This window comes from Homalodisca vitripennis, chromosome 2 (genome assembly GCF_021130785.1).
Source record: "Homalodisca vitripennis isolate AUS2020 chromosome 2, UT_GWSS_2.1, whole genome shotgun sequence".
NCBI lineage: Eukaryota > Metazoa > Arthropoda > Insecta > Hemiptera > Cicadellidae > Homalodisca > Homalodisca vitripennis.
In genome coordinates this window covers 8,284,707-8,312,021 of record NC_060208.1, presented here as the reverse complement: position 1 = coordinate 8,312,021, position 27,315 = coordinate 8,284,707, and the positions used below count along the sequence as shown (strand labels likewise).

General features: G+C 35.0%; 1 long non-coding RNA gene and 1 other non-coding gene across 2 annotated transcripts; both read left to right on the top strand.

The window, feature by feature from the left end:
* The first annotated feature begins 22,473 nt into the window (after positions 1 to 22,473).
* Trnag-ucc lies at positions 22,474 to 22,545 on the top strand. The gene has a single exon. It is a non-coding gene; the product is annotated as a tRNA-Gly (tRNA).
* A 1,767-nt stretch (positions 22,546 to 24,312) lies between these two features.
* Positions 24,313 to 26,769, top strand: LOC124353508. Its single transcript, XR_006921605.1, has 2 exons — positions 24,313 to 24,630; positions 25,292 to 26,769. It is a non-coding gene; the product is annotated as an uncharacterized LOC124353508 (long non-coding RNA).
* The last annotated feature ends 546 nt before the right edge of the window (positions 26,770 to 27,315 follow it).

Below are 27,315 nucleotides of genomic sequence, written 5' to 3'. Positions count from 1 at the left end.
ATTGGTGAAAATGTATCCACAATATATTTAATACATACTAAAGTTTCCTTGAGACCAAGCTTACAACTCCCTGGTCAGTACGAAAATAGTTTCAACAAAGGTTAATATGACTCATTTACTACATAAATTAACAAGTAAGCCTTATTTCAGCATTAGTTTTAACCAAATAAAATAATTAGGTTTTGAGATGGAACAGTTGAGAGCATCTGCAATTCGGCCCAATGTTAAGTAAAGATTGGAATCTACAATGTTCAGTTCGCCTAAGTCGGTAAATCACGGTTCATTATCCATGCTACATTACATAGCTCTCAGATCCTCTGGTAATTTGGCTATCAACTATTGTCCCTTTATATGGTTAGACCATCATAAATAGTAGGTTACACTACGCAAAGCATCCTGCATTCGTTCAATAATTTTTAACTTATGAAACATAATTGTAAATGTTGATTTTAGCTCTAGTTCACATTCCTCTTAGTGCAGCGCCTGAAATTTGACGCTGCCGCAGACTTGGTTCCGGAGACAAATCTGGAGACATGTTCGTCTGAAGAAAACCAAAAAAAGTCGACGACGAAGAAGCTGAAATCGAACTCTACATCGTTTGGACATCAGAGACACCTAAACTACAAATTCAACATTCACATTGAATCAACCCTTTCTACCAAAGATGCATTATGTGTAAAAATAGATGGACAGTAATTTTCTAATTTTTTTAAAAGTAACTTAAAAATTTCAATAGAATATTTTTATTGTGATGATTTCTTATAAAATATAGCGGTAACTAGATTCGATACAATAAACAGACTACATTTTATAGTAGTTTGAAATTGGTGTTTTAGTAGCTTCCTGCGGTTATCGAATTTACTTCCATAACTCTCTTTATAATTATTGTACAGCTGCGATAGTTTCCCCCCCCCCTCCACCAATAAGAACAGCTCCTCCGTCAATTAATTGTGAACAAAAACAGTTTCAACTGAGTTATTCCAAATTTTGGCTGTCTCTTCAAAATATTATTTGGAAAGAAAAGCCTTTGGGTGAAATATAATCGAGTAAGTCTGTCAAGCACGTCACAATGGGCATATTATTAGATACGGACGGTATGACGTAACCTCGGTCTGCAGTGGCAGTGACAGATGCACTAGTGGAAGCCCTTAACACTTGCAGGGCCTCTGCCAGTTGTACACTAGACATGGACAGTTCCCTCCCCTCACTGCACACCTGCTACCCTGACCGGGGTACCTCTGACTTGCCGAGTGTCCGGAAGTCGGAGCTTGAGACCGGGGAGGGTACAGGTCAAGCGAAAATCCTTCCCTTCCTTCCGGCAATCCGGATTTCTTCAGGAATTGATGCAAGGAATTTGGAGAATTTCATAGAACCTTTAGTGTATTGAAGAGACTTAGGATGTAATCATAGATCTAGTATTTTACCTGTATCACTAGTTGGATGCACAGCAGTATAACAATACAACAAACACAGGTGTAACCAGGATTTGGGAAAGAGAGAGGCCTAACAGAGCTAATGAAGTGCCCATAGAATGTGAAAAAAGCTTCTAGGAAAATGGGCTTGACTGGATTCTCAGCTGTATTGACAAGTTATTCAATCTTGAAATTTAGCATTATAAAGGCTCAGTTATAAGAATAAAGCCATTTTACACACAAATAAATATAGGTATGAAGAATATCAAATTTCATCCTGATCATTTTATTGTATTCAATGTAAACGTGGAACCTAAGATGAGAGTAAAAGACAACAGCGTTGAGCGTTATCAATGAGGATGCCCTGTTATTACCTTCGACTTTTTTAATAATTAATTATTGAGCAATACTTGCAGAGGAGATGTGGTAATTATTATCTGGAATGGCAACAGAATTCCAAATTCTTCGATAAAATTGTTTCAAGATACAATGGAATATGGCAGGACTGATGAAGATGAAACGTTTAAAAGACCGAATTGCATCGAATAATTGAGTTTAGGAGTGGATAACAGTAACTTTTTGGACCGCAAATCCTTATCCGTTTAAAATTTATTGAAAACTGGTACTGGGCAATTAGGTTAATCAGTAAAGAACATAGAACTCGGCCTTATCTCGTATAATGTTATTTGTCAATATCCATTAACGTATCCTTCATTCTATCCAACTTACTGCGACCTTATCCTTATCCCGAGTTAATTATGAGTTATCCATTGGAGGTCATCAGTTTTCGGTTTAACAAGACAGGATTGGTGCAAAAATGATTATTTATTTGCCTTTCCCAGCAATGGCCTCAAGAATACTAGGAAGGAAAAGGTTGAGTATATCTTGCCATGCTTAGAGCATAAGAGCCACAGCATCATGTTTACAGGGCCGCTTATAGAATGAGATACGGGCCTCTGAAGTTGAGGCTTTCATCTGATCATCATAAAATGACCTCACCCAATTCATTATTATCGTAGATTGTTAAGTGTGCTCCATGACTTTCTAAAAGTATAAGCGCGTAGAAGTAAAATAAAGAGACAGATTTAAATACAACAGTTACTTAACTTAAACTTCGTCCCACCTTTTTGGAAATTGAAAAACAAAATTTATTTAAATTAAATCTATATTTTCCCAAAATTGTTTATGTAAGCCAAAATACAATTTATGAATGAAAATATTAATATGGAGAAATAATATACAAAATAAAATAGCAAATTATAATTCGCATCTGCGGTTATGTGTAAACGCAAAAAATGTTTTATTTTTCGGTAAACGAAATTTAATTTAAAAAAAAACACGTTTTTTGTTTCTTTATAAATGACGTTATGGTAAAGACACTAAAGGCAAAATCAATTAAATAGGTTATCTAAACCACTTGTGGCATATTAATATTAAACAATAAAATAAATTTAAGTGAACCTTTATCCTGGTCGACAATACCCCACACTAAATGTAACCAAATGAAACCGAATTTGGTGGGAAAATATTGATGTGGGACGCAGGAAACCTCTCACCTTACCCCGAAGGTTTCCTTTGCCTACATTGTTTCTCCCTCACCCTTAATTCATATCGAGGGCGAGCCACTTCCTCTATCGCCGATCTAAAGTGCGCACACAATCTTAGCGTGTCGGACGATGAATGGATTAGCGGAAGTGACTGACTAAGTTCCGGTTCCCGCCACGAGGCCGGATCCAAGATGGCGGTTGCACGTGCGCATCCCCATCGCCGTCTCCATGGAGACCGAGGTCGGGGACGGGGTTTCCCTTAATTGGTAGCGTTTAATTTGACTCCCTTGTTTTGGCTTCGTTTGTCCCCTTTGTACCCACCCCTAGAGTTCGTTAACGTAATTGGAAACGACAACTCTAAATTCTTATTGTACATGGTACAAACTATGTCAGTGTTAACAAGGCGAGATCGTGTACTTTTGATATTGGCGTAATAATATTAGGCTTATTTATACATGAAAGTTTTACCCATCATATTGAGTCCCATTTTATATGTTGTATTGTACATCAAAATATTTTGGACCATTAATTGTTTTCTTTTTTTTTAAGGAAAAAAATGAAACATATTTTCGTTTAAAGTTTGTTATTGGCGATGGAAGATTTGAAAGGATAACAGGATTTAAAATTAATGTAACCTTATAAGTATTTCTCCACTGCATTCTGTGGAAAGTTAATTTATATTTTGTTGTTGTTGTTAATTTCACTGTTAATCATTTTGTTGATTCGGAAATTTTCAGCAGCTCTTTTTTTTTGCATGCTCCACTTTAAGGCTGTGTTTTAGATTTAGATGGTAAGTCATTATTGTATATGTTAAGTTCAGTTAATTATTAAGCAGCTCAATGAAGTTCCTTACCATAGTTGTGTTTACAATATAATAAAATAAAATTTCTCTCTTGCTGTGCTGCAGACAGGGATGCTTGTAGGACGATGTAGTGTTAGATTGGATTAGGCTAAAGGCATACTGCACTTGCGTGTTGTAATTTATGATTGAAGTTATTTAAGAAGAAACTTGTAAAATGCATAATGGCACAGAACGTTTTAAAAATAAATAAATAAATTATCCTGAATGACTTAACGAACCAACATTGACATGGGCATTCAATGTAATAATAACCCTTGGCCCAGGATAGCTGGACAGCACCCTTCGAATCAAATGAACGGAGCTCCAGAATCAAACACGCTTTCAACTCAAGTGTTTTGCAAGGCATATAGTTTGTTGTACTGTTTATATGTACTATGTATGCACTTTGTATTGAACACATTTTAGCCAATTACATTTCAAGAGATTTTTCTCACAGGGTCAAGAGAATTTTAACATATTGATCAAGAAAAGTATGTATTTTTGTAACCAAAGGGATATGTCACAGGCTATATATGATTTCAAATTTAACAGCTTTTCTATATATCTTATAAATGCATTGTTTTTTTTATCAAAATCGGAATTTCTGATCCTATTTATAAAATTTACATGAAATAGACATGTACATTCTCTTCATTATAACAGCAAGGAAAGTTTAGGTAGTTCTTGATTAAAATGGGAAGAAACCTCTAAGCACATATTTATATTATTTATGAGAAGCTAGTAAATCCTGAGTCATTATCCAAATGCCAAAATCCTGGGATTTTTAGTAATTTAAATAAATTAATACAAGGAAATTTCATCACTTCCAAATATTGTTTTTTGGAGTGACCGTCCAATAGCCAAAAACCTGACATTTTTTGCAATTAAAGTAGAATAACTCAAAAAAGTTTCATGACTTCCAAACATTGTTTCAAGTTGAAATCGATGTTGGTTCAAATAAATTTCTCTTTCCGAGCTGTTTAAAGAATTTAAGAAATTGCCTTTAAATTCCGTGGCATGAAAAATTATCCTTTGAAAAATAACAGGTGTTAAATAACTTCGTTTTTGAAGTTGATTATTTCATACGCTATTCAAATCCTTATTTTAACTGCCTGACTATTGAACACAATATAAATTTCCCTTCGTTACGTGCAGTGATATATTGCTAAGTATGTTTCATTGAAAGAATAACACGATTTCAGACATTTGCCATCGTTATAAGTTATAAAGTAATAGCACAACGTTTCGAGGATTGTAATCTATCCTCTTCGTTAGGTGGTGCAATTAATACATACACAAATGAAGAACAGAAAGAAGTAAAGAAGGGGAAGAAAAGGGGCTGGACTCCAAGCACCTTTTGGGTATGTTAAACCATTTTATTTCCCTTCTTTACTTCGATACAGTACGAGGTCGATGGTACTGATAAAAAGTGCAACGGTCACAGACAGGATTTCAACCTGCGATATCTCTAACTCGGACCCAAAGTCCAACGACTTGGACCGCTCGGCTGTCGGCTCCACTGGAAGTGGACACCAAGCCCGCTCATGGACTAATCTTGCCCACACAGTGTGACATCCTGCCGCAGGAGCAATGAAGAATCTCATTAAAACCAGGACTCGCCCCCGGAGTTAACACCGCCCGACTCCTGAAAGACACCCTGCCATTATCTCATATCGGTAGGGCCCCGCCCTCCGGTGATCCGACACCCGTAACTCGGCGTGGCTATCGAGTCCGGGACTCATTAGAGTCGTGCACGTGCACGCGTGAGCCGAGCCGCGTGCAAGTCGCGTGCAACGTGCAGCCGTCTGCACACTGACTCACGGTACATGAGCTGCGGGACAATTGGGTTTTTATGAACTCAGCACGACTCGTGAGAAAGGAAGTGAGGACTTTGGCGAGAAAGAAATTTATTGAAGAGCATTTGACTGAGATAATGTGCTTTTTCGAGTTCGTTCGGTATCAGAACCGATGTTTAATTACTTTCACGTCTACCTCAAAAATTTCCGATGTTACTATTTCAACTTTGGCTTCCCGGGAATATCCATATCTCAATGATTGCAGCTTGACTGTTCCCTTCATTTGCCCGGTTTTTGAGTACCGTTTGAGGATAAAATGAAGTCCTTAATTAACACGAAGTCTTGTAAAGGGTCCAAATCATCACTGAGTAGTGAAAGGATGAAATTCGGCTAGGACTATGATCTCTACAATCAGGATTTATTATATTACAGAACTTAATATCAATTAATGATACGTGCATCTGTTTATCTTTACTAGTAACAGTGCTCAAGTTCATTCATAGTCTACCTGCATTCCTATTTGTTACAAAATATTAGAATGATTCAGGGTTACCAATAAAACAAATATAGGCACATAACATGTCAGAATAAGAATGATCCTGTTTTTGTAAAACAGTTAAAAACTAAAAATGCGCAGCTATGGTGTGAAGGGTCGATTCAATGTGAATGTTGAGTTTAACTACAGTTCTCCTTCTTCTTAGTGCAGCGTCTGGACCTAAAGTTTGTGACATCACCAGATTCCAGAAGCTGCACTAAGAGGAAAGAGGACTGGGGCACTCAACATTCACACTAAAAATGCAATAGAATTACACAAAAAACTGTACTTGCAAACGTTGTATTCCATTACCCAAAGAGAATCCTTAGGAATAAAATAAAAAGAGAAAATAGCTGCAAACAGATTATTAAAATGCTGCCATCCTGTTATAAAAACTTCATATTACACCCTTTATTGGTGATATTAATCACTAATTGGTTGAGCTTGTACCAATCAAGGTTCAGTTGTGCACTCTTCTGTTCGACTTCATAGTCGAAAGTGCATCGCTGGCTATGCCATTTCGTTTAACATCTAAGAACAGAAGAAACTTCTTATAAGTAATCGAGATTAGATATGTCTTCTACAAAAAGTTGTCAGCCTACGTCAAAAAAGCCATACTGGTCGTTGAATCCTGGAGCGTCAGTTACGCTCTATCCTATTCGCTTCACTCACCTCAGTAAGCGGATATGCATCATTGGCTCTGCCAGTTTCTGTTTAGTGTCTCTTGACTGAATATGTCTTTTCACAGACAGGCTGAAATGTCTTCAGGCATTGAGTTGTTAGCAGTGTTTCGACGCACTGCAATCTAGAAATCGTAGATAATAGTAACACCCATTATTTACATTAGTCCTCGCCTACTAATATTGTGGTGTACATTTCTTTGCATCTATATTCAGTTTTATATTATCAGCCTTTGAATCTAATTGTTAAAAGAGGCCAATATGAAGATGATCGAGTCGGTTTGTAAATTCTTGTCCCCTGCTTATTGCTTATCACGAAAAACCTTGTCAGTTATTATTATAAAGAGTCATGGAGATAAATGACATTCTTTTTATACTCAAGTAGGCTAATCTCCTCCATTGGCCCATGCAGTACAAAAATGTGGTGAACATACGAGTAATTATTGACTACGGAAGCTCTTATGCCGAATATGAATATTTAATGATAAAAAGTATACTACGGCATTCTTACGATCATGGTTGCACAATGATTACTTATTGCACCGAATACGGTAGGATTTATGCAGGCTAAACTAACGCCCTGCCCTGTTCGCTGTGGATTTATCAAAGTTTTTGAATTTTAAAGTGTAAACTATAACTTCACTCATTGAAGATTATATTATATTACACAAATAGCTCAGTACTCTGTCAATATTAATACGTCAAATGCCTATTTAAGGTAAGTATTACTACCTTTTATTATACGTATACAAAGCGTTCCTGAATCCACGTATATATCTAAGGAAGAGTTTTAGGTATCGAAGTAACGCTTTTTGTTCTATATACATTTTCGGTTGACGTTTCCTTTCAGAGACATGGCCTCTAAAGTTTCTTAACAATTTTAAGTTAATACGCTATTAGGACAAAAGGTAAAAACATATTTATATGCTTTTGTTATAAATGCTTAATTGAGTTTATCCTCTTATCAGCTGATAAATTTAAACGCTTTTTTGAAAGAAATTATTTTTTAAATACAAAAGTCTTGTTTATTTCAGCACGTATTAAACTGTAGCAAGATTATTAGCTTGTGTATCAAATATACAATTTGACTTTTCACAATTTCTGGTGTACAATTAAAACTAAATCCGAAACAAAAAATTCTTTTTTTACAAAAAATTGAGTTCGAGGGCAGCAAACCCCACACGTGATGTGTCTATGCAGGTATATGAATAATGTTTAGTAAATGAGAGGGCTGATAAGAGATGGTGTTACAGAGATCTAGCTAGCTATAAAGATTGAGCAAGTGAAGTTCCCTAGCTTGGTAATATTTGATTGTGAGCGCAACCCTCATTAAAAAATAAAACACTAAACAGTTTTTTAAAACTCCGTAAAGGCGAATGTTTCAATAATCTATAGACAGTATCACACGTGGCGTAAATAACAATAGTGAAATTAGTATGAGTATAAGTTATAACTCTTACTATAAATTTTTAACATTTGGCTAAGAGGTACATAAATATTTAAATACTTTCAAAATTACTAACAGTTTTAAAAACGACACATTACAAAACTAAATAGATCATTAATGTACCAACTTGTCTGAAAATTGAGCAGTCAGATGTTAAGTTGAATTCTTTTACTCTTTAAATTTGAATAGATAAAGAACCAAATATTTTTCCATACTTTCCTCGTTTCTTGATTTATGTTTACTGTTTTTTACGTATAAATCTGGCTAGAAGTTCAAATTTGAACAATAAGTTACCATTTTGAAACTATTGTGAACATTTGTATAATATCTGGTTGAAAGTTAGACCCTAGAAAGCAAAACCAAATTGCAGTCATTCAGAAAGTTTAAAGTAAACAACACGTATAGTAAGAGAGATTTAAAATTTTAGACATATACTTATCTGAAATTTTATGTATTTTTGGACGCAATTAAAATCACCAATATTTCCGTTGGAGTTTCAAAGCACAATGTAGAATACAAAAATTTCCTTTGTAGAAAACATTCTAGGAGGTTGTCGCTTGGGTTTATATACAGTCATAAACCCTGTGTATTAATCACAAAGAAGGTATCTTTGTGAAGGAATCATGCTTTGTTAAAACCATGTAAACATTGAGCGTACAGAACCAGAATGTGAATAATTTCTTAATAAATTACATCTGAGAACAATGTATTTTCAACACTTAAATACATAATTAAATGTGATCTATTAGATGAACAGAGGAAATAAAGCTCTTTTCAAAACAGTATAATCTATATACATTATAAGTCTATTAAAATTTGTATTGTTACTGTAAGTACGTTGTCCATTAAAACTTATATACTTTTGTAGACATAAGCCTTCGTAATAACAAGAAGTACGGTAAATTTACCCGAAGTTGACAGTTGTATAACAAAGGGTCGCCAGCCCTATAACGTATACAAGATGGCGGTGCGTGTTGCTTTATTGATCCGACGCCATATTCCCTCCACCGCTACATTCCTCCTCCGGCAAATTACATTCTGCAAAGACGGTCTCATAAACAAATAAAATAATCTGATAAAAATTGTATCAACAAATAAATAATAATTGTGCTTCTAAAGTTGTAACTCAGCCAGATATATTAATGAGAGTAGCGTATCTTAAAAGACAGTAATGATGATAACTGTTGTAGAAAATGTCAACGAAAACGTTTTTACTATCAAACTAAACGGCTGTTCCTAATCATCCTCAAATATTTTTACTGTCAAATCTGTTAAATCTTTGAAAAATAAGATACTGCAGGTAATTTTACATTCATAATGGCGTTTATTTAATCGCTTGGTAATTAATGAAAAATACATTTAAACAACACGTCCAATGACATACACAGTCCATCATTGTATGTCACAAAAATAAAACACTACGTTTCGAGGATTGGAATCTATCTTCTTCTTCAGGTATCAAAAACGTAAAGGCATAAGGTTAAGCAACAACAACAATGAAAACCTCAATTATGGTTGAGCAAGCACGCCAGTCTGTCACCTTATCTAATGTGTGTGTATTGTGTGATTGTTTGTACAGTGTTGCAGTCCGTGTATGTACCGACCGCTCTGGATTTACAAGTACAGTATATGCTTGAATTTTTGACGTACAACTGTTCATGTGTTCAGTGTTTTAAAGTATGACTTTGGTGAATTCATAGCAACATTAGATATTAATTGTTTGAGCTTGCTTAAACTAAAGATAATTAACACCTGAAGAAGAGCATAGATTCCAGTCATAGAATCAGAGTGCTCTATTTTGTAACATACTGCGACAACAAGTGTCCGAAGTTTTTATATCGTTTCAAACTATCCATCGTCAGTAAATACTTGTATCAACTGCATATATTTCAAACTATTGTTTGACTATTTATTAGCTCATTTTTATGCGGCTTATAATTGTATGTTTACATTTTTTTTATTTGTGCTTAAAATAAATTTGTTTTTGTTTAAATTTTGTTATTGACGGTGAAAGGTTTGAAAGAGTAACAATATTTACCATCGTTATTGGTTATAAAAGTTATAACACAACGTTTCGAAGGATTGAAATCTATCCTCTTCGTCAGGTGGGGTTGGTATTAATACATACAAAAATAAAGAACAGAAGAGAGTAAAGAAGGGAAAGAAAAGGGTTCAAACATACCCTTAAGCTGCTTGGAGTCCATGTTTGAAGTCCAGTTTTGAAGTTGGAGTTCATGGAGGGTATGTTTGAACCCTTTTTTCCCACTCTTTACTACTTCCTGTTTTTGAATGTATTAATATAAGCCCCACGTGACTAAGAGGGTTGATTCCAATCCTCGAAACTTTGTGTTATACTTTTCATAACCTATAACGATGGCAAATGTCCGAAATCCTGTTACCCTTTCATGTCAAATAATCTATAAACCCTTCGATGTACTTGGTAAAACGGCGTATTTTTTGTACTTTCAGACAATTCGTTGGTGTTTAAAAGTTACAATGTCACTGTTACTATCATAAATTTAAATGTTATAAAAACTATCAAGTTGTGAGTCTGTTAAAATATTCGGTCCAAACACAGTTTTAATTGGATGGAGCGACGGAAAATGTGAAGAGCAGAGAGAGACTGCTGTTATGTGTAGTGGAATGTGCAGTCTGGATCGTACAAATGTGAGTGAATGGGGTCCGACCCCAGTTGAGGTATTCAACTGTAGAAGAGAACTCTAGAGAGTAATACAGAAGGGGAGTAATCACTCAATAGGACATAAACAATGTACACATCCGTGGTATGCTTCCAATATAACATCCATGGCATGCTTCCAATATAACATCCATGGCATGCTTGCAATATAACATCCATGGAATGGAATGTAACTAGCCATGCTATCGAGTTATGGGTTAGCGCCCTTTAAAACGTTCCTTAGGTTCTAAAAGTAAAGTTGAGCCAGTGCTTTAAAGAATAAAGGTGTTGGGTGACGTAAATAACAATGCACGGAGTTGGTACTTGGGCATAACTATCTCCAAGTAGTTGTTTGATGGATTTATATTTGGATCCCATAATTAGTGATGGGAGAATCGAATAGTATTTGAACACACCCCGGGTATTCACATATTCGAATACCCCAAAATGAATTCGAATAATTTGGAAATGAATACAATTTCTCTGAAAGAATCTAATTCAAATCTGCAGTATTCCTTCGTTTGGACTAATATAGTATTCAAGAGCTATATTAGTATATTCGTCGAAGGATGTAGATGTTGGTTTTGGGCTTCAATCTATTTCTACGATCATAGGTGACAAAACTTGCAGTAGAAAAGAATCTTTCAGGCGGGACTGAAGTAGCAGGTAAACAAATATATTTTTTCTGGAGTGCATAAATCATCGGTATGTCATGGTCCCAAGAGGTACAAAAAGGCAAAATATTTTCTCACCTTTTTTGCAGGTTAATTCCAAATACCCAAGAAACAATGGATTACGCGAAGGAAGACTTGTCTGTTATTCGAATACATATTAGAATACAAGGCTGCTTTTGAATACACCGTATTCGATTCTTTTAAGTATTTAATCCTCCCATCACTACTCAGAATACACTGAAATTGAATCCTCAAGTCTGTATTTTAGTGATATATACAGTCAAACTCGGACAATTCAAAATTTTGGATAGTTTGAAATTTTCTTCGGGATCCTTGACGTAAGAAAACGTCGCGTAACAGGTTTCGCTGAGGTTGCATGCAGCATTCAAGTCTGCAGCATTCCATTCTGGCGATGTTGGATAGACAGACAGACAATGATAAAGAAATGTTTACATCGCCTCAGTTAGGCGAAAGGGAAGTTAAGATAGACTACTGCGTCATAGCCTTGAATTGCGTTTATCCAAATTCCATGGTTGGAAATACACCTCGTAGAACTCATTCTTGTCTAAGAAAAAATGAAGCTTCACGCAAAATATAAAGTCAATAGATGAAATTTGTCTCGATATATCTTACCACATAATGCATTCATTTTCATTCATTAAGTTAGGCTTCATATCAATGTTTCAATAATACAAGCTCCGATGATCCAGGGAAAGTACTACAACACAATAGTGTGCTGAAATCAAATCTTGACACCGAGTTTTAACATTGACTTTGCATAGTTTTTCTTTTTACTCTACGATTTTCACTGTTGAAATCTCAAATAATTAGATTCAGTTTGTTTAGAAATTAATTAATTCTGCTATTTTCTTGGTCAGCAAACAATGTAAAAATATTCGCTAACGCTCAGCCAAATCCCACGGAGTGGCATGTACCATCTTGTGCATAATTTGGAATCTTAGACTATTCGAAATTTGTATTGGTTTCCTCAGCCTCGATTTATCTAAGTTCCACAAAATAAAATCTTTAAATTACATAATATAATATTAATATAGGAAATTTCTAAAACTTTTCATAATTGATAAACTAGCGCAGTAACGATGCTGTAAGTTGTTGAACGGTGATAACGTGCACAGAAAGTTTGATACAGTAATCTATTGATTGCAATCTTAAATTATCTCTAAACCAGCGTGAAATATAATGAAATATAACCTAAATCGACTAAATATTCTAAAAGAATAACAAAATTCGACATCGCTAAACTTTCGACATAGTTTATCATATTTTAATATTCTAATCCGCAAACAGCGCTGGAAATTACATTAAGCCGTTTTACAAAGCAATATTAAAAGTGTAATAATGTACAATAAAACTATATTTTATGAATTTTTGATAAGGAGGCTGCCAAAATTCTCCCCCGTCTGTATACCTGTGACTCCGCAAGATATCTCGAGTTTGATAATGCTGCATGTCTCCAAATGGGATTTGGCTGATCTTTAGCTAAACCTTTCTGTTTTCAGCATATGTCGAGAATCAAAATAGAGCTATATACTATTGTATTCCATGAAATTCATTTCTTCATAGACTAGACAGGGATTGATATGGTTAATATCATAAAAGATAACACAAGTGAGTATTCATACGTTAAAATACAAGACCGGTCATGGGTGGTATTTAAATTGCAATAAGGAGGTAGTTACAATATTTATCGGTAAAAACAATCAGTTAAAATATCTCTTATTAATAGGCCAATTCAGTTTACTAATTCTCATATTTGTTTGCTCTAATTTGAGATGGAGGAACACATCGCAGAGATGGTTATCTCTCTAGTGGTTAGCAACACATGAGTTAGAGCAATGAAACAAAAACGCAGCATGCACATAAAAACACCAGGTAATCCCATTTGTAGCAATTCATGGAATGAATAAGTTATTATTTTTAAAGGGGGCTGCCTTTTTATAGTTCAAATACAACAGCACGCATTATCATTTATCTCTTGTTAAAAATGAATGAGATATTTTTTTCAGTAATAGTTCACCGGTAAAAGACAAATCTCAACTACTCAAATCCGGTAAAAACTTGTATTTCATAAAGCATGGGAGTCAATAGTTCTAAAGTGGAACAATACAATCGGAGTCGAAAGAGTAAAATACATCGTAGAGAGAACTGATAGTTTTACAAATCGGGTAAACAGTAGACTTTATTATTACAGATAATACAAATACATGTATACATTGTTTAAGAAGAAAACAACATGTACTCTAAACGATTGTAGTATAATCTCGAAACATAAATGCCCTGCCAAGCATGGATTACAATCGCAGTAATGTAGTGACACCCAGCCAGGATGAAGGTCCTTGCAGTGACTCCGAGCGCAGACGCCGCCTCTATGATCAATAGCGGCCTGTGTTCGTACAATCGGGCCATGTATTCATGAGGGGTGAGGGGGGGGGGGCTTGAGAGACACTTTTCGCTCCCCAAATGTCTCGTCATCATCTTTGTCAAGTACGATATCAAATTACCAAAATTATGACAGGGAAGTGAAGTGCATCACGGGCACAATGACCGTATAGCCTGAAACTAGTATTTTCTTGTTTTATGGCACGTGATACCTTCGGGCCAGGTTTGGTAATTCCAAGACAGGAGATAATGATTGCGCTTTGTATTTCGGGTTGCTTACAAGACTCATGACCAATGTTCTCCAAAACAGCCATGTTCTCTAATATCTCCTGTAATATCCTTCCATGGTTGTTCAAATCAGCTACGGTCTCTAATATTTCCTGCAATATCCTTCCATGGTTGTTCAAAACAGCTACGGTCTCTAATATCTCCTGCAATATCCTTCCATGGTTGTTCAAAACAGCTACGGTCTCTAATATCTCCTGCAATATCCTTCCATGGTTGTACAAAACAGCTACGGTCTCTTAATATCTCCTGCAATATTCCTCCATGGTTGTTCAAAACAGCTACGCTAATATCTCCTGCTCCTCCATGGTTGTACAAAACAGCTACGGTCCTCTTAATATCTCCTGCAATATTCCTCCATGGTTGTACAAAACAGCTACGGTTTTCTAATATCTCCTGCAATATTCCTCCATGGTTGTTCAAAAACAGCTACGGTCTCTTAATATCTCCTGCAATATTCCTCCATGGTTGTTCAAAACAGCTACGGTCTCTTAATATCTCCTGCAATATTCCTCCATGGTTGTACAAAACAGCTACGGTCTCTTAATATCTCCTGCAATATTCCTCCATGGTTGTTTCAAAACAGCTACGGTCTCTTAATATCTCCTGCAATATTCCTCCATGGTTGTACAAAACAGCTACGGTCTCTTAATATCTCCTGCAATATTTCCTCCATGGTTGTTCAAAACAGCTACGGTCTCTTAATATCTCCTGCAATATTCCTCCATGGTTGTTCAAAACAGCTACGGTCTCTTAATATCTCCTGCAATATTCCTCCATGGTTGTACAAAACAGCTACGGTCTCTTAATATCTCCTGCAATATTCCTCCATGGGTGTTCAAAACAGCTACGGTCTCTTAATATCTCCTGCAATATTCCTCCATGGTTGTTCAAAACAGCTACGGTCTCTTAATATCTCCTGCAATATTCCTCCATGGTTGTTCAAAAACAGCTACGGTCTCTTAATATCTCCTGCAATATTCCTCCATGGTTGTTTCACAAAACAGCTACGGTCTCTTTAATATCTCCTGCAATATTCCTCCATGGTTGTACAAAAACAGCTACGGTCCTCTTAATATCTCCTGCAATATTCCTCCATGGTTGTTCAAAACAGCTACGGTCTCTTAATATCTCCTGCAATATTCCTCCATGGTTGTTCAAAACAGCTACGGTCTCTTAATATCTCCTGCAATATTCCCTCCATGGTTGTACAAAACAGCTACGGTCTCTTAATATCTCCTGCAATATTCCTCCATGGTTGTTCAAAACTGCTATGGTCTCTAATATCTCCTGCAATATTCCTCCATGGTTGTACAAAACAGCTACGGTCTCTTAATATCTCCTGCAATATCCTCCATGGTTGTACAAAACAGCTACGGTCTCTTAATATCTCCTGCAATATTCCTCCATGGTTGTACAAAACAGCTACGGTCTCATTAATATCTCCTGCAATATTCCTCCATGGTTGTTCAAAACAGCTACAGTCCCCTAATATCTCCTGCAATATTCCTCCATGGTTGTACAAAACAGCTACGGTCTCTTAATATCTCCTGCAATATTCCTCCATGGTTGTTAAAAACGGCTAACGGTCTCTAATATCTCCTGCAATATTCCTCCATGGTTGTTCAAAACAGCTACGGTCTCTAATATCTCCTGCAATATTCCTCCATGGTTGTACAAAACAGCTACGGTCTCTTAATATCTCCTGCAATATTCCTCCATGGTTGTACAAAACAGCTACGGTCTCTTAATATCTCCTGCAATATTCCTCCATGGTTGTACAAAACAGCTACGGTCTCTTAATATCTCCTGCAATATTCCTCCATGGTTGTACAAAACAGCTACGGTCTCTAATATCTCCTGCAATATTCCTCCATGGTTGTTCAAAACCAGCTACAGTCCCTAATATCTCCTGCAATATTCCTCCATGGTTGTACAAAACAGCTACGGTCCTCTTAATATCTCCTGCAATATTCCTCCATGGTTGTTAAAAACGGCTACGGTCTCTAATATCTCCTGCAATATTCCTCCATGGGTGTTCAAAACTGCTATGGTCTCTAATATCTCCTGCAATATTCCTCCATGGTTGTACAAAACAGCTACGGTCTCTTAATATCTCCTGCAATATTCCTCCATGGTTGTTCAAAACAGCTACAGTCCCTAATATCTCCTGCAATATTCCTCCATGGTTGTTCAAAACAGCTACGGTCTCTTAATATCTCCTGCAATATTCCTCCATGGTTGTACAAAACAGCTACGGTCTCTTAATATCTCCTGCAATATTCCTCCATGGGTGTTCAAAACAGCTACGGTCTCTTAATATCTCCTGCAATATTCCTCCATGGTTGTTCAAAACAGCTACGGTCTCTTAATATCTCCTGCAATATTCCTCCATGGTTGTACAAAACAGCTACGGTCTCTTAATATCTCCTGCAATATTCCTCCATGGTTGTTCAAAAACAGCTACGGTCTCTTAATATCCCTGCAATATTCCTCCATGGTTGTTCAAAACAGCTACGGTCTCTTAATATCTCCTGCAATATTCCTCCATGGTTGTTCAAAACAGCTACGGTCTCTTAATATCTCCTGCAATATTCCTCCATGGTTTGTTCAAAACAGCTACGGTCTCTTAATATCTCCTGCAATATTCCTCCATGGTTGTACAAAACAGCTACGGTCTCTTAATATCTCCTGCAATATTCCTCCATGGGTGTTCAAAACTGCTATGGTCTCTAATATCTCCTGCAATATTCCTCCATGGTTGTACAAAACAGCTACGGTCTCTTAATATCTCCTGCAATATTCCTCCATGGTTGTACAAAACAGCTACGGTCTCTAATATCTCCTGCAATATTCCTCCATGGTTGTACAAAACAGCTACGGTCTCTTAATATCTCCTGCAATATTCCTCCATGGTTGTTCAAAACAGCTACGGTCTCTAATATCTCCTGCAATATTCCTCCATGGTTGTTCAAAACACAGCTACGGTCTCTAATATCTCCTGCAATATTCCTCCATGGTTTTTCAAAACAGCTACGGTCTCTAATATCTCCTGCAATATTCCTCCATGGTTGTTCAAAAACCGCTACGGTCTCTAATATCTCCTGCAATATTCCTCCATGGTTGTTCAAAACCGCTACGGTCTCTAATATCTCCTGCAATATTCCTCCATGGTTGTTCAAAACAGCTACGGTCTCTAATATCTCCTGCAATATTCTTCCATGGTCCTTCAAAACAGCTACGGTCTCTAATATTTCCTGTTTACATTTTTCCACGGTTGTTCTAAACAACCACTTTTCATTGTTTTATGGCAAGTGATCTCTTCTGGCCAGGTTTGGTAATTGCAAGACAGGAGATAATGGTTGCGCCAAAGAATAGAGATGGTAAACCATTTTCGTGTATCTTGTTTTGTTCCCAAGAATTTAGTACATAATTTCTATACGCAGAATATCAGAGCGTTTTACATTGCAACTGGTGTAAAATATTATATCGCCTACAGTACATACAGTACACGTACATACACGGGTATATAGCGATGTGTAACTTTGATGAGCTTTAAACTATTTGGCCTGATATCATTTAGATATGCGTTCATTACTTCTAGTTTAACCGGTGCGGGCAGTAAGTATATACATAATAAACATAAATAAAAACTTAATGTGTTCCAATTATTAAAAACTAATGATTGAAAAGTGAAGTTTGTCTTTAATTATTGTTTTATTTCCGATATCTTGAGAACGAAAAGAAACTATCTGGGAAAATAGCGTGTTTAAAATAAACACTTTGTTGGAAATCCTTTAATAAACATAAAATTTAAACTTGAACGAATAAGTTTGTTCTAGCAAGTCGAATCTAAGAAAGTTATGAAAAAAGTCAAAATGACCCATTTATGCCAAAATATGCCAGATGGTCGATACTGTTAGCACAAAAATTGTGTCATTTCTATCTCATCTTGCATATTGCTGTGCTAAAAATATAATTTTTCGATCCCATTTTGCAATAGTTTCTCACTAAAATCTTAACATTATTGGTTTAATATTTCTTATATTACTAATTACACAATTTAGAATTATATATGTGATTAGTATGACACATAAACTATAACACTTGATAAACATGTATTAAACGTGCATGACACATTCGGCATTAGGTCTATTCCCAGAGTCTCAGAGCCTACAAATAATCATAAAAAACAAATAAAAAATATCATTATTGTTTATTATTTAACGAACTAAATTTTATTTCATTTTTGAAGTTTATTCATTTATTGGAACTTTTTGACAGCAAATTGTATGTTATTTACAATACAAGTATTGATACATTTTATATTAGATCATGTCTCTAAAAAGTAAAAATATAAGTACAGGAATATATTTTAAATGAATTATATATACATAGTAAATTAATAATAACAGCAATATATTTTTATTCCCTTATAAAAAAATATCCTAGTATGAAGGGGAAAAGGTTGACCCTGAACTTGAGATATGCTATCACCGCAATACAGGCGTGTACCTAAATTGCCTACCTGCGCCCGACCATACCACTTTATGCAATACATCCAAGATGACTACCAAATATAGACTATAGGTGGAAATTGATAGTTATGACAAAATTTAAAATATTAGAAATGTATTTATTTTTAAAAGTACTTTAACAATGTAATAACATATATAGATTTCATATGTATATTTAACGATTAATATATTTAATGATAAATATTCATCAAAATTAATAAGCACGCAATTACATCGAAGCGTGTTTGAAGGAAAAAATTGTTTATAAACAAAGATATTAAAACTTATTTTTGTAATAATGTGTGTGTGTGTGTGTGTGTGTGTGTGTGTGTGTGTGTGTGTGTGTGTGTGTGTGTGTGTGTGTGTGTGTGTGTAAAACATTACATTATATAGTATTACTGACTCAGTCGGAAGAAGTGGGTAGATTTTGTGAGAAATGAGATATTTTCTACACATAACGTAGCTGTAATAGGAAGGGTTGATTTAATTTAATTTTAATTGAAGCTTCAGCTCAATTTACTTTTATTGCAGCATCTGGTATCTGACATTGTTTCGGACTTGATTCCTGGAATCTGGAGTCATGTTCGTCTGAAGAGATCCAAAGAAAGTCGACGACAAAGGATTTCAAAACGAAACATTTACATCGTTTCGACATCGTCACACATAGATATAAATGGTGAAGTGGTAGTCTTTGTCTCATCAATTGGATGCACTACAATGTGATAGACACGACCGGAGCAATTAGTAACTAAAACGGATTAAGTTTCATCAGTCAGAAAATCATATCTTGAATTCTTATTGAGGTCCCCAAGAATCTTGTCTGTTCTTTCCAAGGATCCTACAATACTGTGTGGAAATAAGCTTGATGGACTTCTTAAGATCCTTATAGATCAGAAGACCTGTGACATCGACGAAGTCTTAATAAGATCGTCTGTAGACTCCAACGATCATGCCCGTCAGTATCATCGACGACGGAGCCAGATACCGCAACAGAAGGGTGAAAGCATAATTTACCATCGAATCATTTCCTGAACTTAAACTTCACTGCAGAAAAACATCTCACTTTGAGAAGACTTCCTCGAAATTGTTATCCAAAAGATGCCCAAAATATTCTCTGAGAAGTGCTCTTTGGGATAATTTTCAAAGGCAACAATGATCATACGCCCAGAATCCTCTAAGGTTTTGACTTTGTAGTTTTCAGGCATCTCATTGGTGAACGCTTAATATTTTAATCCGAGGACTTTTCCAACATCAATCTTTAAATTTATGTAACATGATCTCTATAGTAGTATAGAATCTAACAACCCTTTACTTCATAGCATTAGCTTCTCTTCTTTAGCATGGCCCGTTTGTTTCTTCCATTACAATTCTGCTTTCCAAGAGCCGCAATGTTTCTCTCTTACTTTTTTTACCTTATTTTATTGGAATCTTCATGTTGTAATCCATTTCTCGTATCCTTACCTCGTCGTCCATTGAATCATCGTCCACATCGGCATCATCATCTGCTTAACGTTTCTCTGATGCAAGATCTCTCAATAGAAATCAGTTAATCCTTAAACTAGATATAAATTTCACGCGTACCAGGGAGCTAATATTCCAGTTTGTGAGAGCTCGCTTGATCAGGCAAGGTTATTTGACCTTAGGATTCATCATCCATTAGGATTTGTTTAAGATGTGCTCCAGGGGTCATTTCACAAGATGACATTGGAGGCTCTCAAATCGCACGGTAGTTCCAAAATAAAAGGTCTGGAGGGTGTGATTCCAGATAAGAGACTGATCTGGTGACGAAATGAATGAGCATTGGGCTAACCACGCAAGAGTATATTTCGACGCACAAGGAAGATCTTGTGGTTCTGTGAAAGCAGAGCCTTTGCGTACAGGTACAACTAGAAGATGTGTGGTAGAAGATGCTTGACTAAATAAAGCTGGTATAGCTTCACATGTTAGTATTGTATTCATTATGTTACTGTAAGTAGAAACAGTGGTTAAGATAGGAATTTGGGTTTTCGTCCAAGATCGTATTAGTCAAAAAGCAGCCGTTTGGGATTGAATTCCCTTAGTCTTACTGGGATGTAGATCGATCATTATTTCACTAAAACAGAGCATTTAATAGCTCTGTTATTCCAAAATCTTCGTTGGGATAAATCCGTTTATGAGTTCATTTTCTCTCATGTCCTTGTATGAAGTAACACAGCTGATAAAGAGAGTTTTTGAACCTGGATCTTCTTCCTTACTAAGTTTAACCTTTTTTGTTGGGGAAGATAGACTTACAAAACTGTTAGGGTGGAAAACTGTATTAATCCTAGAGCTATCAAGGTACTGATTCAAGTCAATTTAGTTTTAATAACTCTCTAAAACCTCTCTTATCGACTGTTTGAACTAAATGTCAGTAGAATGCTGTAAAGATGGTCCGTCACCTGTGGCGTACAAATACATTGATATTTCTGATATGTTACTTGACAAGTTTTCAAGACTTGTTATATATCGTAATGAAATGGTTTACATCTCTTAGAATATCTGAAAGATTGTTTACCAGCTTTTTCTCCGTAAACACTGCGGGATGCTGTTTATTTCTTTATTTAATTTACTATTTTTTACATAATGGCTGCCATATTTGTTTTCTATCTTCATCTTTATCGTTATTATGTTTGTTCGTTGTAATGTTTAATGGTGTTGTTTTGTCATTGTAGCATTGTTTTTGATCGCAATCTTCACCTTCTTTTTTGTTTGTAGTAACTGATTACTTTACTAGTTTTATTTTTACTTTGTTCTTTTACATAGTGGCTGCCATATTTGTTTTCTATCTTCATCTTTATCGTTATTATGTTTGTTCGTTGTAATGTTTAATAGTATTGTTTTGTCATTGTAGCATTGTTTTCGATCGCAATCTTCACCTTCTTTTTTGTTTGTAGTAACTGATTACTTTACTAGTTTTATTTTTACTTTGTTCTTTTACATAGTGGCTGCCATATTTGTTTTCTATCTTCATCTTTATCGTTATTATGTTTGTTCGTTGTAATGTTTAATGGTATTGTTTTGTCATTGTAGCATTGTTTTTTGATCGCAATCTTCACCTTCTTTTTTGTTTGTAGTAACTGATTACTTTACTAGTTTTATTTTTACTTTGTTCTTTTTACATAGTGGCTGCCATATTTGTTTTCTATCTTCATCTTTATCGTTATTATGTTTGTTCGTTGTAATGTTTAATAGTATTGTTTTGTCATTGTAGCATTGTTTTCGATCGCAATCTTCACCTCCTTTTTTGTTTGTAGTAACTGATTACTTTACTAGTTTTATTTTTACTTTGTTCTTTTACATGGTGGCTGCTATATTGGTTTTCTGACTATTTTAATCATTGTAATTATTATTTTTGTTGTTCATTGTTATGTTAAATAGTATTGTTTGTTAATATGGTATACTTTTTTATGACAATTTTAATTTTAATCTTTTTTCGCATATAGTTCATTGATTGATTGAATGATGTGTTGTATGTACTGGGGAACCGCAGAAATTAAAGTAATATCAATATCATATTGAATATTCAATGTAAATAGGCTCTCGGCTGCCTGACTACTATGGACTGGCCTCCGCAGATGGGATGCTGTGCGCAGATCTGAAGATGTTCCGCTCACACTTTCATATCTCCGCGCATCTCTCAGCGTGCGATGGTGGTGTAATGGTCAGCATAGTTGCCTTCCAAGCAGTTGATCCGGGTTCGATTCCCGGCCATCGCACTTAAATTTTGCATCATCACCATTTCTGTCAATTATATTTTATATTATTTATTCAAGCTTACAATATACTATACATTTTATTATTGAATTGATTTTCACAAGATACAATTTAATGAAAAATCAAGACCTCTTTGCATGATAAACATTATATGTAAATATATTTTAAACGAGTTTCTTTAAAGGAAGTTTTCTTTTTAACATATTTACTAACATTGTTTATATTTTCTAAATGTACTAAGCAAATATATACAAATACAAATCATGTTAAATAAATTAATTGTAAAAATATTCGTAAAAACGAGTTTTGTGTTTTTATTAGAACGAGAATGTTTACCAACATATTTTTACTTTCATACTATACAGTTGTTCGGTTCCTATAACGAAGCTAAAACACATAAACATTGAAACCACATTGACGGTCTTATCAGAGATTGTTTAACGAGGAACTAGTGTTTAAATTAGTTTCCTTATCGCATATTTATGACTATGTTGGAAAACAGTTAATTTGTTATGTAAAGTGTTCTAGCACAACAAAATACAGTAAAATACTGTTTATGAGGACCCCCTCAATTTAAAATAGTATTTTTATGTGGGATATGTTTTTAACAGATTGAACTCAATATATTATATGTTTATATAAACTTTTATTTCAACTAGCATTGAGCTAAACATTTAAACATTTTCTTTAAATGGTTAAATAGGTTTCATAACTTTAGTTGAAAGTTTAAGTTGATAATTTAAAATGATAATACGTTTATCTCAGTTTGAACCTATAATTTTAAACATTTTTAATTGGGCCATTTTTATCAACAATGAGGCTACACAGACTGAAAAATCTCAGACATTAAGATTTCACGTAAATCGTTATTATCTTGTTCAAAGAACAATACTTTATGGTTCAGCGTCAGTGTTTCATTACATCTTTTACCCACAAGTATCTAAATATTGTCGGTTCGTACTTTATGTAAGTTTTACTTTTTTTTCTTATATTATTTTTTACTTTGATTCTTTTTGACACAAAACAGTTCTTGTACTACATAATTTCAGGAATGATATACACAGTTTGTTTTAATAATATTATTTTGTCTATTTTATGTCAAAATATTTTTTTTACAATTGAAAGACTGGAAAAATGTTTGTTAATAGTTGGTTTAAAGTAAAAAGCAAAATAAACATTTTTAATTAACAATAAACTGATTGCGAGTAAAAACTTCTACACATTTTATCAGATGTACTGCAAAACATCAGTTCATTACATATAAAGTAGCTAGGGTGGGAAGGGTTGATTCAATGTGAATGTTGAGGTTAGCTCCAGTTCGCCTTCTTCTTAATGAAGCGTTTGGAATCTGACGCTGTCACAGACTTGACTCCTGAAATCTGGAGTCAAGTTCGTCTGAAGAGATGCTAAAAAGTCGGTGACGAAGAAGCTCAAATCGAACCTTTAACACTGTTTCGACATATGAGACACTTAGACTAAAAAATGTAAAATATAGTGTAATTATGTAAAATGTTCGTTTTGAACTTCATTGTCGCCGAATTTTATTGGGTCTCTTTTGATAAATATGACTCCTGATACCAGGAGTCAAGACTGTGACAACACCAGATTCCAGACGCTGCACTAAGAGGAAGGTGAACTGGAGCTAAATTCAACATCATATCAGTACATTACTATTTTTAAGCTCTGGTCTTGACATCTCAACAATTTAAAACGTGATCAAAGCTAGATAAAGTCAGATGTTGCGATAAGATAAGATAAAGATAATAAATACCAGTTCTCAGTAGAGAATACGCTGTTGATTATGTTGGTGACGGCCATAGCAAGTAGCTTTGAGAGATAGTGTATTAATATTCATAGCAAAGGCGGCACTCGTTGTGGCTGTAATGGCAGAGTGCGATGGCCTGTCACTCGTGGTTAGCTTTCTGAGGGGTGGATCAGTGTAGCGTATATAATATGGTGTGGGGGTGTTTGTGGTGGTGGGAGGGGGGGGGGGGTAGTCTGACAACGCCACATTTCTATAGTCATCACCGATGTAGACAGTTTCCATGAACACTACAACATCGTGTATTTCAGTGATTATACTTGAAGTTAATATCTGTATAATATAAATAAAATATACTTTTAATTTTTTATCAGTTTGTTTTGAGGAAATGAATTGATAGAACAGTTAACAGTAAAACGGTTCACTTCGTGGAAATTTATAATTAGGAATTATTTTCGTTACCAGCAAAAAATTTCTTTTTAAGATATAAAAACTAAAAAAAATAATTAAAAACCGGCTGTAGTGAAACTCATAAGAACAATGTTAAGTCTCATGTTATACTCCCTTATTTTTTATCGTAACTTTATGAGATGTGTCTCATTTTAAAATTATTGTCTACAGTTAATACACCTGTAAAAGCTTTTTTAAATTACTATTTTGATATTCAAACAACAAAGATTTATATATTTTCTAAATAACCTATACAAATATCGGAACAACTAAAAAACGTTCGAGTGCGTACTAATAATTTATTTAAAATGAGACGCCTGATATAATTATATGACTTTAGTCATTTAATTATATAAGGCCGAAAAATTGCCTGAGATTGAACGTTGTTCTTATTGAGATACAAAAAAGATGACCGCGAGAACAGAAGGGTCATATGACTAAAACATTATTGGACTTGAGTTACGAGTATTTCGTGTTGTGGCAATCGTTCGTCCATATGTATGCTTCCGTATTGAATTAAGGTTGTATTGATTCAGTGGATGGGGAGAAGTATGTGCTACAAAATTAGACTTTCAAGAAGAAATTGTATTTCAATTATCAGAACTGTTGCAAAACTTCAAAACAAGGAATGTTTCCAGGGCAAGATGGCCACCATTCTTGAAATAAAACGAATGTGTCCAATTGACTTGTTTTAGCGAATGTCTTAAAAATTGGATAAACTCTAAATTTCCAACATTTTGTTTGTCTAACCATTCTATTTATATACTGTATTGCAAAGTTGTTACTGCTTACAAATTTAGACTCGAAAGATATTACGCAATTACGCAAAGATATTACGGTACTTATTACGCAAAAGTTTATAAAGTTTTGGAAAAATGTTTAAATGTTTTCATGACTCGGAAACTTTCTATATCATTTATTTAACGCAGCACTTGGGCGTAAACAGACTTTATGAATGCGCAATGGAACTTCTGCAGTTTTAAAATAGTAAATGAGAGCATAGAAACCACATAAATTAAAAATGGTCATATTTAAAAGTTGCAGTGGGTTAAAAAAAACACAACTCTAAATGCTTTGTTACTTCCTTTACACATTGGTAATTTTGTTTATCAGTAAAAACTTCTTTATCAAAGATCAGCACTTTCTTTCTCTACTTTCTTACATAGAATGGATATGTTAAGCGGTGTTTTATTAGAAGAGTGGATTACGCCTATTTTCCTGACTACCACTTCCGAACCAGGGCAAAGTGCAAAAAAAGAAATATTCAATAACCAAGAATAATGGGATTGTCTTCGAATTATCTGCGGTATAACAGCGTCCGTTACACTTTCTACTGTGGTCAGCTGTTGAGTTCCTCAACGTCCTTCTCCCACCCCCACCCCCCCCCCACCCGGCAGATAACCTCTGCGAACATTGGCCATTGTTCTATTCTACCAGCATGTTAGTTACGTGTCTTACAAAACCAGACTGGACCACTTCATTCATAATAACAATAGTTTAATTCTTGGGATAAAAATTACAATATAACTTTTTTTATTTATGTGAGTTATCCACCTGAGGAAGACATCAGATTCCAGATACCGAAACTTAGTGTTACACGTGTCGCTAAACAATGGCAAATGGACAAAAAAACCCTGTTGGCTTCATAGTGCTTTGGGTAAAGCACATTCCTAGCATATAATTTAAAAGTATAATATTAGGTATAGTAAGAAGGGACGTATACCATAATATAAACGACGTTTCGAGGACAAGTAGAAACCCTCTTTTTCAAGTGGAAATACTAAAAAGTATGTTTGCGTTATTGACACCATCGTCAATCTTCATACCTAAACATGTTGTACCTGAAAATATAAAAGTACCTACGAAATTTACCATCTCTTTTGGTATGTTAATCGTGTTTGAATTGTTTTTATGTTTCATCTTATTTATATATTTGGATTTTCGCTTGAATTCGCGAGCAATATCTGTCTTAGAAACGTCACGTTTATTAATAAAAAAGAAACTATGCAGTTCGTTTCATAACATATTTTGGTTATTTAAGTCATATTCTAATTTGAGTCTAAATTACCTCACCTGAGTACCAGATATGTCCGGTACAATATCGATTGTCTCCAACACAGTTGTGCCGGTCTACGCTATTATACTTCTATTTACACTGAGGATAGGTTTTATGTTGTTTTCAGTTAATCCTAGATGGAAATGGTTATAAAATACGTTTTTGTAGTGAACAGTTTTTGTCATCGATGCATTTATACGGCCTCAGCTCAGTTACAGCTGATGTGCTGGAGGCGATGCACTTGCACATGTCTCTGACCTATAGTGCGACCAGTTACCGGTCACGACAACTGGGCAAGGGCCTCGCCCTGTCAGTCATCGGCATGTTCCCAGTGTGCATTGATTGGTTTAAACATTCTTAAAACGAGACATCTCACATCATTGTGCTTATGAGCAAATCTCAAGGTCATGTTACTACAGTCGGGAATGATCAATGCACATTCCATGATTCACGGGGCAGTCCTCCTAGTATAGGGTAAATTCAGTCAAATGAAATCAGTCTTTA